The sequence below is a fragment of the Triturus cristatus genome, chromosome 6 (genome assembly GCF_964204655.1).
Source record: "Triturus cristatus chromosome 6, aTriCri1.1, whole genome shotgun sequence".
In the NCBI taxonomy this organism is placed as follows: Eukaryota; Metazoa; Chordata; class Amphibia; order Caudata; family Salamandridae; genus Triturus; species Triturus cristatus.
This window is the reverse complement of record NC_140589.1, coordinates 884,763,854-884,778,173: the sequence shown is the minus strand read 5'-3', so window position 1 is coordinate 884,778,173 and position 14,320 is coordinate 884,763,854. Positions and strand designations below refer to the sequence as shown.

The 14,320-nt window shown below is 45.7% G+C and overlaps 13 non-coding genes across 13 annotated transcripts; 6 read left to right on the top strand and 7 right to left on the bottom strand.

The window, feature by feature from the left end:
- Positions 1-24: 24 nt before the first annotated feature.
- Positions 25-97, top strand: TRNAR-ACG (transfer RNA arginine (anticodon ACG)). Its single transcript has one exon. It is a non-coding gene; the product is annotated as a tRNA-Arg (tRNA).
- Positions 98-1,106: 1,009 nt separating this feature from the next.
- Positions 1,107-1,213, bottom strand: LOC146820645 (U6 spliceosomal RNA). The gene has a single exon (XR_014965290.1). It is a non-coding gene; the product is annotated as a U6 spliceosomal RNA (small nuclear RNA).
- A 778-nt stretch (positions 1,214-1,991) lies between these two features.
- Positions 1,992-2,064, top strand: TRNAR-ACG (transfer RNA arginine (anticodon ACG)). Its single transcript has one exon. It is a non-coding gene; the product is annotated as a tRNA-Arg (tRNA).
- Positions 2,065-3,073: 1,009 nt separating this feature from the next.
- On the bottom strand, positions 3,074-3,180 carry LOC146820643 (U6 spliceosomal RNA). Its single transcript, XR_014965422.1, has one exon. It is a non-coding gene; the product is annotated as a U6 spliceosomal RNA (small nuclear RNA).
- Positions 3,181-5,045: 1,865 nt separating this feature from the next.
- Positions 5,046-5,152, bottom strand: LOC146820642 (U6 spliceosomal RNA). The gene has a single exon (XR_014965289.1). It is a non-coding gene; the product is annotated as a U6 spliceosomal RNA (small nuclear RNA).
- Positions 5,153-5,934: 782 nt separating this feature from the next.
- On the top strand, positions 5,935-6,007 carry TRNAR-ACG (transfer RNA arginine (anticodon ACG)). Its single transcript has one exon. It is a non-coding gene; the product is annotated as a tRNA-Arg (tRNA).
- A 1,009-nt stretch (positions 6,008-7,016) lies between these two features.
- On the bottom strand, positions 7,017-7,123 carry LOC146820640 (U6 spliceosomal RNA). Its single transcript, XR_014965287.1, has one exon. It is a non-coding gene; the product is annotated as a U6 spliceosomal RNA (small nuclear RNA).
- A 778-nt stretch (positions 7,124-7,901) lies between these two features.
- Positions 7,902-7,974, top strand: TRNAR-ACG (transfer RNA arginine (anticodon ACG)). The gene has a single exon. It is a non-coding gene; the product is annotated as a tRNA-Arg (tRNA).
- Positions 7,975-8,983: 1,009 nt separating this feature from the next.
- Positions 8,984-9,090, bottom strand: LOC146820638 (U6 spliceosomal RNA). The gene has a single exon (XR_014965421.1). It is a non-coding gene; the product is annotated as a U6 spliceosomal RNA (small nuclear RNA).
- Positions 9,091-10,955: 1,865 nt separating this feature from the next.
- On the bottom strand, positions 10,956-11,062 carry LOC146820637 (U6 spliceosomal RNA). The gene has a single exon (XR_014965286.1). It is a non-coding gene; the product is annotated as a U6 spliceosomal RNA (small nuclear RNA).
- A 782-nt stretch (positions 11,063-11,844) lies between these two features.
- Positions 11,845-11,917, top strand: TRNAR-ACG (transfer RNA arginine (anticodon ACG)). The gene has a single exon. It is a non-coding gene; the product is annotated as a tRNA-Arg (tRNA).
- Positions 11,918-12,926: 1,009 nt separating this feature from the next.
- LOC146820635 (U6 spliceosomal RNA) lies at positions 12,927-13,033 on the bottom strand. The gene has a single exon (XR_014965285.1). It is a non-coding gene; the product is annotated as a U6 spliceosomal RNA (small nuclear RNA).
- A 778-nt stretch (positions 13,034-13,811) lies between these two features.
- TRNAR-ACG (transfer RNA arginine (anticodon ACG)) lies at positions 13,812-13,884 on the top strand. Its single transcript has one exon. It is a non-coding gene; the product is annotated as a tRNA-Arg (tRNA).
- Positions 13,885-14,320: the final 436 nt, after the last annotated feature.

Sequence of the window (14,320 nt, the reverse complement as noted above, 5' to 3'; positions counted from 1 at the left end):
CAAAAGTATGGGTGTACCTACATGGGGCCAGTGGCGCAATGGATAACGCGTCTGACTACGGATCAGAAGATTGTAGGTTTGATTCCTATCTGGCTCGAAAGGGTCATAGGTCCATGTTTTATGGTATTCCTGTGGAATTCTTATTTACCTCAGACTTGTTGTAGGTTCAATATTCTCGAGCACGACTCATCCAGCAGTCGTTCCATGGTAGGGCTGCAGTAATAGGACCACGGCTGGTTAAAAGTTTCCCATTTGCTGCTGGATTCTATGTGAAGGCCGTCATGTGGTGTGCTGCTTTTGTATTTCAACATGGGTCTCTGAGTCTCTAAACTAGGAAAAAATCTTGTTGAGAAAAGTGTGTGTGAGAGGATCTGTGGGTGCAGGCAGGTGTGTGCACTTGAGTGCTGACCCATTTACATGTGTGAGAGAGACAAGCAAATTGCCTGTGGGATGTAGGCCTACAACTGGAACCAAGCAGCCAGGCATAACCACAGGTAAGGAGAGAGGAAGGCAGTTCATTATTAGAGCAGGATCATGAGCATCTTGCCCTGCTCCCTTCTGCCCCGATCGGCCACGATCGGCCAAGACCTCTCTATTAGGGTGGAGGGTGAACATTTCTTGGACCTCAGAAACTGAGGGATGCAGGCCCAATATGTCCTCCAAGGGCCTAGAGGACCCGGTGCCCAATCATGCCTGGTGTTTTTCAGCTTACCCGACCAATCTGGTTGCAAGGCGGATTTTAACAGTACTGCTGAAAAGGGACTCCCAGACAGCCCTGAGGCCATCATTTGCATAGGCCCTCCCCTTCTCTTTGTCTTGCTTCCCACAAAGCAACGCATCGCTGGCAGCAGTATAGATTTGGGGGTTGTGAAGAATAATGACAGGGAGGCTGAAGAAGAGAAAGAAAAGTCCCAGAAGTCCTGCAGGCTTCCTTGCTAAATGCAGCTGGACACATAGAGTGCACCTTCTTTACTGCGAGGTAAATACATTAAAAATGTTGAGGAGAGAAAAATTGAAAAATACATATTAGGAGGAAAGCACTGGAACCTGCTTTATTATTTCAATTAGTCTTGAAAACATAGAACATTTCTCTCCTGAAAGCTGGTAAAAATATGGAACGCTTCACGAATTTGCGTGTCATCCTTGCGCAGGGGCCATGCTAATCTTCTCTGTATCGTTCCAATTTTAGTATATGTGCTGCCGAAGCGAGCACACTTCATTGATGAACCTACAATGTTTATAAACTCTCTAAATCTACAGTCTCTAGACATAGGGTGGCCTGGCAGAGATGCTCGGATGGCCTGTAAGCATTCAAATCTGAGCCAATGGGCAAAAATGAATGAAGAGTAACAATCCATTATTCTTCACTGCATTTGTGGTCCAAGACTTCACCAATTGGAAGTATGTAGATTATGCCAGGGTTGCAAAGGCTCATGGTTCAGGCTACAGACAAGGAACATTGTGACATCACGCTGCCTGTGGAACAGTGATATTAGAGGTGAAACAGCTGCACAGTAGGTTAGGTGAAGGGCTCTGAGAGTGGAAAGGCAGCATGCCTGGGTCCCTGGACAAGGTGAGCCTATGACAAGGTGTCTGAATTTTCACCTGTATTGTAATATTAAACACTTTATTGTTGTACCCGCCTGCTGATTAAGAAGTCCTCAAGATCAGCTCCACACAGACGTGGAACTGATGATGTTAATGCAGACTATTTAAGAAACTGAGGCTGATCTAAAACATTTCCTTGGATCTAGGACCATTTCGCCTGACTTTTAGGTCCTTCCTCCTCCTAAAGTCCTTTGTATAAGTTAGGAACACCTGACAGAACAGAATTTCAGGAGGTCCCTCAGGTGGGTTTACTTGTGTCTTCTGGTTGTGAGCAGTAAACATGGCTAAAAAGGTTGATGGAATGGTGTTTTAAAACACACACACACACACACACACACAATTTCTGGTCCTCTTAAGGACAAAAGTATGGGTGTACCTACATGGGGCCAGTGGCGCAATGGATAACGTGTCTGACTACGGATCAGAAGATTGTAGGTTCGACTCCTATCTGGCTCGAAAGGGTCATAGGTCCCTGTTTTATGGTATTCCTGTGGAATTCTTATTTACCTCAGACTTGTTGTAGGTTCAATATTCTTGAGCACGACTCATCCAGCAGTCGTTCCATGGTAGGGCTGCAGTAATAGGACCACGGCTGGTTAAAAGTTTCCCATTTGCTGCTGGATTCTATGTGAAGGCCGTCATGTGGTGTGCTGCTTTTGTATTTCAACATGGGTCTCTGAGTCTCTAAACTAGGAAAAAATCTTGTTGAGAAAAGTGTGTGTGAGAGGATCTGTGGGTGCAGGCAGGTGTGTGCACTTGAGTGCTGACCCATTTACATGTGTGAGAGAGACAAGCAAATTGCCTGTGGGATGTAGGCCTACAACTGGAACCAAGCAGCCAGGCATAACCACAGGTAAGGAGAGAGGAAGGCAGTTCATTATTAGAGCAGGATCATGAGCATCTTGCCCTGCTCCCTTTTGCCCCGATCGGCCACGATCGGCCAAGACCTCTCTATTAGGGTGGAGGGTGAACATTTCTTGGACCTCAGAAACTGAGGGATGCAGGCCCAATATGTCCTCCAAGGGCCTAGAGGACCCGGTGCCCAATCATGCCTGGTATTTTTCAGCTTACCAGACCAATCTGGTTGCAAGGCGGATTTTAACAGTACTGCTGAAAAGGGACTCCCAGACAGCCCTGAGGCCATCTTTTGCATAGGCCCTCCCCTTCTCTTTGTCTTGCTTCCCACAAAGCAACGCATCGCTGGCAGCAGTATAGATTTGGGGGTTGTGAAGAATAATGACAGGGAGGCTGAAGAAGAGAAAGAAAAGTCCCAGAAGTCCTGCAGGCTTCCTTGCTAAATGCAGCTGGACACATAGAGTGCACCTTCTTTACTGCGAGGTAAATACATTAAAAATGTTGAGGAGAGAAAAATTGAAAAATACATATTAGGAGGAAAGCACTGGAACCTGCTTTATTATTTCAATTAGTCTTGAAAACATAGAACATTTCTCTCCTGAAAGCTGGTAAAAATATGGTACGCTTCACGAATTTGCGTGTCATCCTTGCGCAGGGGCCATGCTAATCTTCTCTGTATCGTTCCAATTTTAGTATATGTGCTGCCGAAGCGAGCACACTTCAGTGATGAACCTACAATGTTTATAAACTCTCTAAATCTACAGTCTCTAGACATAGGGTGGCCTGGCAGAGATGCTCGGATGGCCTGTAAGCATTCAAATCTGAGCCAATGGGCAAAAATGAATGAAGAGTAACAATCCATTATTCTTCACTGCATTTGTGGTCCAAGACTTCACCAATTGGAAGTATGTAGATTATGCCAGGGTTGCAAAGGCTCATGGTTCAGGCTACAGACAAGGAACATTGTGACATCACGCTGCCTGTGGAACAGTGATATTAGAGGTGAAACAGCTGCACAGTAGGTTAGGTGAAGGGCTCTGAGAGTGGAAAGGCAGCATGCCTGGGTCCCTGGACAAGGTGAGCCTATGACAAGGTGTCTGAATTTTCGCCTGTATTGTAATATTAAACACTTTATTGTTGTACCCGCCTGCTGATTAAGAAGTCCTCAAGATCAGCTCCACACAGACGTGGAACTGATGATGTTAATGCAGACTATTTAAGAAACTGAGGCTGATCTAAAACATTTCCTTGGATCTAGGACCATTTCGCCTGACTTTTAGGTCCTTCCTCCTCCTAAAGTCCTTTGTATAAGTTAGGAACACCTGACAGAACAGAATTTCAGGAGGTCCCTCAGGTGGGTTTACTTGTGTCTTCTGGTTGTGAGCAGTAAACATGGCTAAAAAGGTTGATGGAATGGTGTTTTAAAACACACACACACACACACACACACACACACAATTTCTGGTCCTCTTAAGGACAAAAGTATGGGTGTACCTACATGGGGCCAGTGGCGCAATGGATAACGCGTCTGACTACGGATCAGACGATTGTAGGTTTGATTCCTATCTGGCTCGAAAGGGTCATAGGTCCCTGTTTATGGTATTCCTGTGGAATTCTTATTTACCTCAGACTTGTTGTAGGTTCAATATTCTCGAGCACGACTCATCCAGCAGTCGTTCCATGGTAGGGCTGCAGTAATAGGACCACGGCTAGTTAAAAGTTTCTCATTTGCTGCTGGATTCTATGTGAAGGCCGTCATGTGGTGTGCTGCTTTTGTATTTCAACATGGGTCTCTGAGTCTCTAAACTAGGAAAAAATCTTGTTGAGAAAAGTGTGTGTGAGAGGATCTGTGGGTGCAGGCAGGTGTGTGCACTTGAGTGCTGACCCATTTACATGTGTGAGAGAGACAAGCAAATTGCCTGTGGGATGTAGGCCTACAACTGGAACCAAGCAGCCAGGCATAACCACAGGTAAGGAGAGAGGAAGGCAGTTCATTATTAGAGCAGGATCATGAGCATCTTGCCCTGCTCCCTTCTGCCCCGATCGGCCACGATCGGCCAAGACCTCTCTATTAGGGTGGAGGGTGAACATTTCTTGGACCTCAGAAACTGAGGGATGCAGGCCCAATATGTCCTCCAAGGGCCTAGAGGACCCGGTGCCCAATCATGCCTGGTGTTTTTCAGCTTACCCGACCAATCTGGTTGCAAGGCGGATTTTAACAGTACTGCTGAAAAGGGACTCCCAGACAGCCCTGAGGCCATCATTTGCATAGGCCCTCCCCTTCTCTTTGTCTTGCTTCCCACAAAGCAACGCATCGCTGGCAGCAGTATAGATTTGGGGGTTGTGAAGAATAATGACAGGGAGGCTGAAGAAGAGAAAGAAAAGTCCCAGAAGTCCTGCAGGCTTCCTTGCTAAATGCAGCTGGACACATAGAGTGCACCTTCTTTACTGCGAGGTAAATACATTAAAAATGTTGAGGAGAGAAAAATTGAAAAATACATATTAGGAGGAAAGCACTGGAACCTGCTTTATTATTTCAATTAGTCTTGAAAACATAGAACATTTCTCTCCTGAAAGCTGGTAAAAATATGGAACGCTTCACGAATTTGCGTGTCATCCTTGCGCAGGGGCCATGCTAATCTTCTCTGTATCGTTCCAATTTTAGTATATGTGCTGCCGAAGCGAGCACACTTCATTGATGAACCTACAATGTTTATAAACTCTCTAAATCTACAGTCTCTAGACATAGGGTGGCCTGGCAGAGATGCTCGGATGGCCTGTAAGCATTCAAATCTGAGCCAATGGGCAAAAATGAATGAAGAGTAACAATCCATTATTCTTCACTGCATTTGTGGTCCAAGACTTCACCAATTGGAAGTATGTAGATTATGCCAGGGTTGCAAAGGCTCATGGTTCAGGCTACAGACAAGGAACATTGTGACATCACGCTGCCTGTGGAACAGTGATATTAGAGGTGAAACAGCTGCACAGTAGGTTAGGTGAAGGGCTCTGAGAGTGGAAAGGCAGCATGCCTGGGTCCCTGGACAAGGTGAGCCTATGACAAGGTGTCTGAATTTTCGCCTGTATTGTAATATTAAACACTTTATTGTTGTACCCGCCTGCTGATTAAGAAGTCCTCAAGATCAGCTCCACACAGACGTGGAACTGATGATGTTAATGCAGACTATTTAAGAAACTGAGGCTGATCTAAAACATTTCCTTGGATCTAGGACCATTTCGCCTGACTTTTAGGTCCTTCCTCCTCCTAAAGTCCTTTGTATAAGTTAGGAACACCTGACAGAACAGAATTTCAGGAGGTCCCTCAGGTGGGTTTACTTGTGTCTTCTGGTTGTGAGCAGTAAACATGGCTAAAAAGGTTGATGGAATGGTGTTTTAAAACACACACACACACACACACACACACACAATTTCTGGTCCTCTTAAGGACAAAAGTATGGGTGTACCTACATGGGGCCGGTGGCGCAATGGATAACGCGTCTGACTACGGATCAGAAGATTGTAGGTTCGACTCCTATCTGGCTCGAAAGGGTCATAGGTCCCTGTTTTATGGTATTCCTGTGGAATTCTTATTTACCTCAGACTTGTTGTAGGTTCAATATTCTTGAGCACGACTCATCCAGCAGTCGTTCCATGGTAGGGCTGCAGTAATAGGACCACGGCTGGTTAAAAGTTTCCCATTTGCTGCTGGATTCTATGTGAAGGCCGTCATGTGGTGTGCTGCTTTTGTATTTCAACATGGGTCTCTGAGTCTCTAAACTAGGAAAAAATCTTGTTGAGAAAAGTGTGTGTGAGAGGATCTGTGGGTGCAGGCAGGTGTGTGCACTTGAGTGCTGACCCATTTACATGTGTGAGAGAGACAAGCAAATTGCCTGTGGGATGTAGGCCTACAACTGGAACCAAGCAGCCAGGCATAACCACAGGTAAGGAGAGAGGAAGGCAGTTCATTATTAGAGCAGGATCATGAGCATCTTGCCCTGCTCCCTTCTGCCCCGATCGGCCACGATCGGCCAAGACCTCTCTATTAGGGTGGAGGGTGAACATTTCTTGGACCTCAGAAACTGAGGGATGCAGGCCCAATATGTCCTCCAAGGGCCTAGAGGACCCGGTGCCCAATCATGCCTGGTGTTTTTCAGCTTACCCGACCAATCTGGTTGCAAGGCGGATTTTAACAGTACTGCTGAAAAGGGACTCCCAGACAGCCCTGAGGCCATCATTTGCATAGGCCCTCCCCTTCTCTTTGTCTTGCTTCCCACAAAGCAACGCATCGCTGGCAGCAGTATAGATTTGGGGGTTGTGAAGAATAATGACAGGGAGGCTGAAGAAGAGAAAGAAAAGTCCCAGAAGTCCTGCAGGCTTCCTTGCTAAATGCAGCTGGACACATAGAGTGCACCTTCTTTACTGCGAGGTAAATACATTAAAAATGTTGAGGAGAGAAAAATTGAAAAATACATATTAGGAGGAAAGCACTGGAACCTGCTTTATTATTTCAATTAGTCTTGAAAACATAGAACATTTCTCTCCTGAAAGCTGGTAAAAATATGGAACGCTTCACGAATTTGCGTGTCATCCTTGCGCAGGGGCCATGCTAATCTTCTCTGTATCGTTCCAATTTTAGTATATGTGCTGCCGAAGCGAGCACACTTCATTGATGAACCTACAATGTTTATAAACTCTCTAAATCTACAGTCTCTAGACATAGGGTGGCCTGGCAGAGATGCTCGGATGGCCTGTAAGCATTCAAATCTGAGCCAATGGGCAAAAATGAATGAAGAGTAACAATCCATTATTCTTCACTGCATTTGTGGTCCAAGACTTCACCAATTGGAAGTATGTAGATTATGCCAGGGTTGCAAAGGCTCATGGTTCAGGCTACAGACAAGGAACATTGTGACATCACGCTGCCTGTGGAACAGTGATATTAGAGGTGAAACAGCTGCACAGTAGGTTAGGTGAAGGGCTCTGAGAGTGGAAAGGCAGCATGCCTGGGTCCCTGGACAAGGTGAGCCTATGACAAGGTGTCTGAATTTTCGCCTGTATTGTAATATTAAACACTTTATTGTTGTACCCGCCTGCTGATTAAGAAGTCCTCAAGATCAGCTCCACACAGACGTGGAACTGATGATGTTAATGCAGACTATTTAAGAAACTGAGGCTGATCTAAAACATTTCCTTGGATCTAGGACCATTTCGCCTGACTTTTAGGTCCTTCCTCCTCCTAAAGTCCTTTGTATAAGTTAGGAACACCTGACAGAACAGAATTTCAAGAGGTCCCTCAGGTGGGTTTACTTGTGTCTTCTGGTTGTGAGCAGTAAACATGGCTAAAAAGGTTGATGGAATGGTGTTTTAAAACACACACACACACACACACACACAATTTCTGGTCCTCTTAAGGACAAAAGTATGGGTGTACCTACATGGGGCCAGTGGCGCAATGGATAACGCGTCTGACTACGGATCAGAAGATTGTAGGTTTGATTCCTATCTGGCTCGAAAGGGTCATAGGTCCATGTTTTATGGTATTCCTGTGGAATTCTTATTTACCTCAGACTTGTTGTAGGTTCAATATTCTCGAGCACGACTCATCCAGCAGTCGTTCCATGGTAGGGCTGCAGTAATAGGACCACGGCTGGTTAAAAGTTTCTCATTTGCTGCTGGATTCTATGTGAAGGCCGTCATGTGGTGTGCTGCTTTTGTATTTCAACATGGGTCTCTGAGTCTCTAAACTAGGAAAAAATCTTGTTGAGAAAAGTGTGTGTGAGAGGATCTGTGGGTGCAGGCAGGTGTGTGCACTTGAGTGCTGACCCATTTACATGTGTGAGAGAGACAAGCAAATTGCCTGTGGGATGTAGGCCTACAACTGGAACCAAGCAGCCAGGCATAACCACAGGTAAGGAGAGAGGAAGGCAGTTCATTATTAGAGCAGGATCATGAGCATCTTGCCCTGCTCCCTTCTGCCCCGATCGGCCACGATCGGCCAAGACCTCTCTATTAGGGTGGAGGGTGAACATTTCTTGGACCTCAGAAACTGAGGGATGCAGGCCCAATATGTCCTCCAAGGGCCTAGAGGACCCGGTGCCCAATCATGCCTGGTGTTTTTCAGCTTACCCGACCAATCTGGTTGCAAGGCGGATTTTAACAGTACTGCTGAAAAGGGACTCCCAGACAGCCCTGAGGCCATCATTTGCATAGGCCCTCCCCTTCTCTTTGTCTTGCTTCCCACAAAGCAACGCATCGCTGGCAGCAGTATAGATTTGGGGGTTGTGAAGAATAATGACAGGGAGGCTGAAGAAGAGAAAGAAAAGTCCCAGAAGTCCTGCAGGCTTCCTTGCTAAATGCAGCTGGACACATAGAGTGCACCTTCTTTACTGCGAGGTAAATACATTAAAAATGTTGAGGAGAGAAAAATTGAAAAATACATATTAGGAGGAAAGCACTGGAACCTGCTTTATTATTTCAATTAGTCTTGAAAACATAGAACATTTCTCTCCTGAAAGCTGGTAAAAATATGGTACGCTTCACGAATTTGCGTGTCATCCTTGCGCAGGGGCCATGCTAATCTTCTCTGTATCGTTCCAATTTTAGTATATGTGCTGCCGAAGCGAGCACACTTCAGTGATGAACCTACAATGTTTATAAACTCTCTAAATCTACAGTCTCTAGACATAGGGTGGCCTGGCAGAGATGCTCGGATGGCCTGTAAGCATTCAAATCTGAGCCAATGGGCAAAAATGAATGAAGAGTAACAATCCATTATTCTTCACTGCATTTGTGGTCCAAGACTTCACCAATTGGAAGTATGTAGATTATGCCAGGGTTGCAAAGGCTCATGGTTCAGGCTACAGACAAGGAACATTGTGACATCACGCTGCCTGTGGAACAGTGATATTAGAGGTGAAACAGCTGCACAGTAGGTTAGGTGAAGGGCTCTGAGAGTGGAAAGGCAGCATGCCTGGGTCCCTGGACAAGGTGAGCCTATGACAAGGTGTCTGAATTTTCGCCTGTATTGTAATATTAAACACTTTATTGTTGTACCCGCCTGCTGATTAAGAAGTCCTCAAGATCAGCTCCACACAGACGTGGAACTGATGATGTTAATGCAGACTATTTAAGAAACTGAGGCTGATCTAAAACATTTCCTTGGATCTAGGACCATTTCGCCTGACTTTTAGGTCCTTCCTCCTCCTAAAGTCCTTTGTATAAGTTAGGAACACCTGACAGAACAGAATTTCAGGAGGTCCCTCAGGTGGGTTTACTTGTGTCTTCTGGTTGTGAGCAGTAAACATGGCTAAAAAGGTTGATGGAATGGTGTTTTAAAACACACACACACACACACACACACACACACAATTTCTGGTCCTCTTAAGGACAAAAGTATGGGTGTACCTACATGGGGCCAGTGGCGCAATGGATAACGCGTCTGACTACGGATCAGACGATTGTAGGTTTGATTCCTATCTGGCTCGAAAGGGTCATAGGTCCCTGTTTATGGTATTCCTGTGGAATTCTTATTTACCTCAGACTTGTTGTAGGTTCAATATTCTCGAGCACGACTCATCCAGCAGTCGTTCCATGGTAGGGCTGCAGTAATAGGACCACGGCTAGTTAAAAGTTTCTCATTTGCTGCTGGATTCTATGTGAAGGCCGTCATGTGGTGTGCTGCTTTTGTATTTCAACATGGGTCTCTGAGTCTCTAAACTAGGAAAAAATCTTGTTGAGAAAAGTGTGTGTGAGAGGATCTGTGGGTGCAGGCAGGTGTGTGCACTTGAGTGCTGACCCATTTACATGTGTGAGAGAGACAAGCAAATTGCCTGTGGGATGTAGGCCTACAACTGGAACCAAGCAGCCAGGCATAACCACAGGTAAGGAGAGAGGAAGGCAGTTCATTATTAGAGCAGGATCATGAGCATCTTGCCCTGCTCCCTTCTGCCCCGATCGGCCACGATCGGCCAAGACCTCTCTATTAGGGTGGAGGGTGAACATTTCTTGGACCTCAGAAACTGAGGGATGCAGGCCCAATATGTCCTCCAAGGGCCTAGAGGACCCGGTGCCCAATCATGCCTGGTGTTTTTCAGCTTACCCGACCAATCTGGTTGCAAGGCGGATTTTAACAGTACTGCTGAAAAGGGACTCCCAGACAGCCCTGAGGCCATCATTTGCATAGGCCCTCCCCTTCTCTTTGTCTTGCTTCCCACAAAGCAACGCATCGCTGGCAGCAGTATAGATTTGGGGGTTGTGAAGAATAATGACAGGGAGGCTGAAGAAGAGAAAGAAAAGTCCCAGAAGTCCTGCAGGCTTCCTTGCTAAATGCAGCTGGACACATAGAGTGCACCTTCTTTACTGCGAGGTAAATACATTAAAAATGTTGAGGAGAGAAAAATTGAAAAATACATATTAGGAGGAAAGCACTGGAACATGCTTTATTATTTCAATTAGTCTTGAAAACATAGAACATTTCTCTCCTGAAAGCTGGTAAAAATATGGAACGCTTCACGAATTTGCGTGTCATCCTTGCGCAGGGGCCATGCTAATCTTCTCTGTATCGTTCCAATTTTAGTATATGTGCTGCCGAAGCGAGCACACTTCATTGATGAACCTACAATGTTTATAAACTCTCTAAATCTACAGTCTCTAGACATAGGGTGGCCTGGCAGAGATGCTCGGATGGCCTGTAAGCATTCAAATCTGAGCCAATGGGCAAAAATGAATGAAGAGTAACAATCCATTATTCTTCACTGCATTTGTGGTCCAAGACTTCACCAATTGGAAGTATGTAGATTATGCCAGGGTTGCAAAGGCTCATGGTTCAGGCTACAGACAAGGAACATTGTGACATCACGCTGCCTGTGGAACAGTGATATTAGAGGTGAAACAGCTGCACAGTAGGTTAGGTGAAGGGCTCTGAGAGTGGAAAGGCAGCATGCCTGGGTCCCTGGACAAGGTGAGCCTATGACAAGGTGTCTGAATTTTCGCCTGTATTGTAATATTAAACACTTTATTGTTGTACCCGCCTGCTGATTAAGAAGTCCTCAAGATCAGCTCCACACAGACGTGGAACTGATGATGTTAATGCAGACTATTTAAGAAACTGAGGCTGATCTAAAACATTTCCTTGGATCTAGGACCATTTCGCCTGACTTTTAGGTCCTTCCTCCTCCTAAAGTCCTTTGTATAAGTTAGGAACACCTGACAGAACAGAATTTCAGGAGGTCCCTCAGGTGGGTTTACTTGTGTCTTCTGGTTGTGAGCAGTAAACATGGCTAAAAAGGTTGATGGAATGGTGTTTTAAAACACACACACACACACACACACACACACAATTTCTGGTCCTCTTAAGGACAAAAGTATGGGTGTACCTACATGGGGCCGGTGGCGCAATGGATAACGCGTCTGACTACGGATCAGAAGATTGTAGGTTCGACTCCTATCTGGCTCGAAAGGGTCATAGGTCCCTGTTTTATGGTATTCCTGTGGAATTCTTATTTACCTCAGACTTGTTGTAGGTTCAATATTCTTGAGCACGACTCATCCAGCAGTCGTTCCATGGTAGGGCTGCAGTAATAGGACCACGGCTGGTTAAAAGTTTCCCATTTGCTGCTGGATTCTATGTGAAGGCCGTCATGTGGTGTGCTGCTTTTGTATTTCAACATGGGTCTCTGAGTCTCTAAACTAGGAAAAAATCTTGTTGAGAAAAGTGTGTGTGAGAGGATCTGTGGGTGCAGGCAGGTGTGTGCACTTGAGTGCTGACCCATTTACATGTGTGAGAGAGACAAGCAAATTGCCTGTGGGATGTAGGCCTACAACTGGAACCAAGCAGCCAGGCATAACCACAGGTAAGGAGAGAGGAAGGCAGTTCATTATTAGAGCAGGATCATGAGCATCTTGCCCTGCTCCCTTCTGCCCCGATCGGCCACGATCGGCCAAGACCTCTCTATTAGGGTGGAGGGTGAACATTTCTTGGACCTCAGAAACTGAGGGATGCAGGCCCAATATGTCCTCCAAGGGCCTAGAGGACCCGGTGCCCAATCATGCCTGGTGTTTTTCAGCTTACCCGACCAATCTGGTTGCAAGGCGGATTTTAACAGTACTGCTGAAAAGGGACTCCCAGACAGCCCTGAGGCCATCATTTGCATAGGCCCTCCCCTTCTCTTTGTCTTGCTTCCCACAAAGCAACGCATCGCTGGCAGCAGTATAGATTTGGGGGTTGTGAAGAATAATGACAGGGAGGCTGAAGAAGAGAAAGAAAAGTCCCAGAAGTCCTGCAGGCTTCCTTGCTAAATGCAGCTGGACACATAGAGTGCACCTTCTTTACTGCGAGGTAAATACATTAAAAATGTTGAGGAGAGAAAAATTGAAAAATACATATTAGGAGGAAAGCACTGGAACCTGCTTTATTATTTCAATTAGTCTTGAAAACATAGAACATTTCTCTCCTGAAAGCTGGTAAAAATATGGAACGCTTCACGAATTTGCGTGTCATCCTTGCGCAGGGGCCATGCTAATCTTCTCTGTATCGTTCCAATTTTAGTATATGTGCTGCCGAAGCGAGCACACTTCATTGATGAACCTACAATGTTTATAAACTCTCTAAATCTACAGTCTCTAGACATAGGGTGGCCTGGCAGAGATGCTCGGATGGCCTGTAAGCATTCAAATCTGAGCCAATGGGCAAAAATGAATGAAGAGTAACAATCCATTATTCTTCACTGCATTTGTGGTCCAAGACTTCACCAATTGGAAGTATGTAGATTATGCCAGGGTTGCAAAGGCTCATGGTTCAGGCTACAGACAAGGAACATTGTGACATCACGCTGCCTGTGGAACAGTGATATTAGAGGTGAAACAGCTGCACAGTAGGTTAGGTGAAGGGCTCTGAGAGTGGAAAGGCAGCATGCCTGGGTCCCTGGACAAGGTGAGCCTATGACAAGGTGTCTGAATTTTCGCCTGTATTGTAATATTAAACACTTTATTGTTGTACCCGCCTGCTGATTAAGAAGTCCTCAAGATCAGCTCCACACAGACGTGGAACTGATGATGTTAATGCAGACTATTTAAGAAACTGAGGCTGATCTAAAACATTTCCTTGGATCTAGGACCATTTCGCCTGACTTTTAGGTCCTTCCTCCTCCTAAAGTCCTTTGTATAAGTTAGGAACACCTGACAGAACAGAATTTCAAGAGGTCCCTCAGGTGGGTTTACTTGTGTCTTCTGGTTGTGAGCAGTAAACATGGCTAAAAAGGTTGATGGAATGGTGTTTTAAAACACACACACACACACACACACACAATTTCTGGTCCTCTTAAGGACAAAAGTATGGGTGTACCTACATGGGGCCAGTGGCGCAATGGATAACGCGTCTGACTACGGATCAGAAGATTGTAGGTTTGATTCCTATCTGGCTCGAAAGGGTCATAGGTCCATGTTTTATGGTATTCCTGTGGAATTCTTATTTACCTCAGACTTGTTGTAGGTTCAATATTCTCGAGCACGACTCATCCAGCAGTCGTTCCATGGTAGGGCTGCAGTAATAGGACCACGGCTGGTTAAAAGTTTCCCATTTGCTGCTGGATTCTATGTGAAGGCCGTCATGTGGTGTGCTGCTTTTGTATTTCAACATGGGTCTCTGAGTCTCTAAACTAGGAAAAAATCTTGTTGAGAAAAGTGTGTGTGAGAGGATCTGTGGGTGCAGGCAGGTGTGTGCACTTGAGTGCTGACCCATTTACATGTGTGAGAGAGACAAGCAAATTGCCTGTGGGATGTAGGCCTACAACTGGAACCAAGCAGCCAGGCATAACCACAGGTAAGGAGAGAGGAAGGCAGTTCATTATTAGAGCAGGAT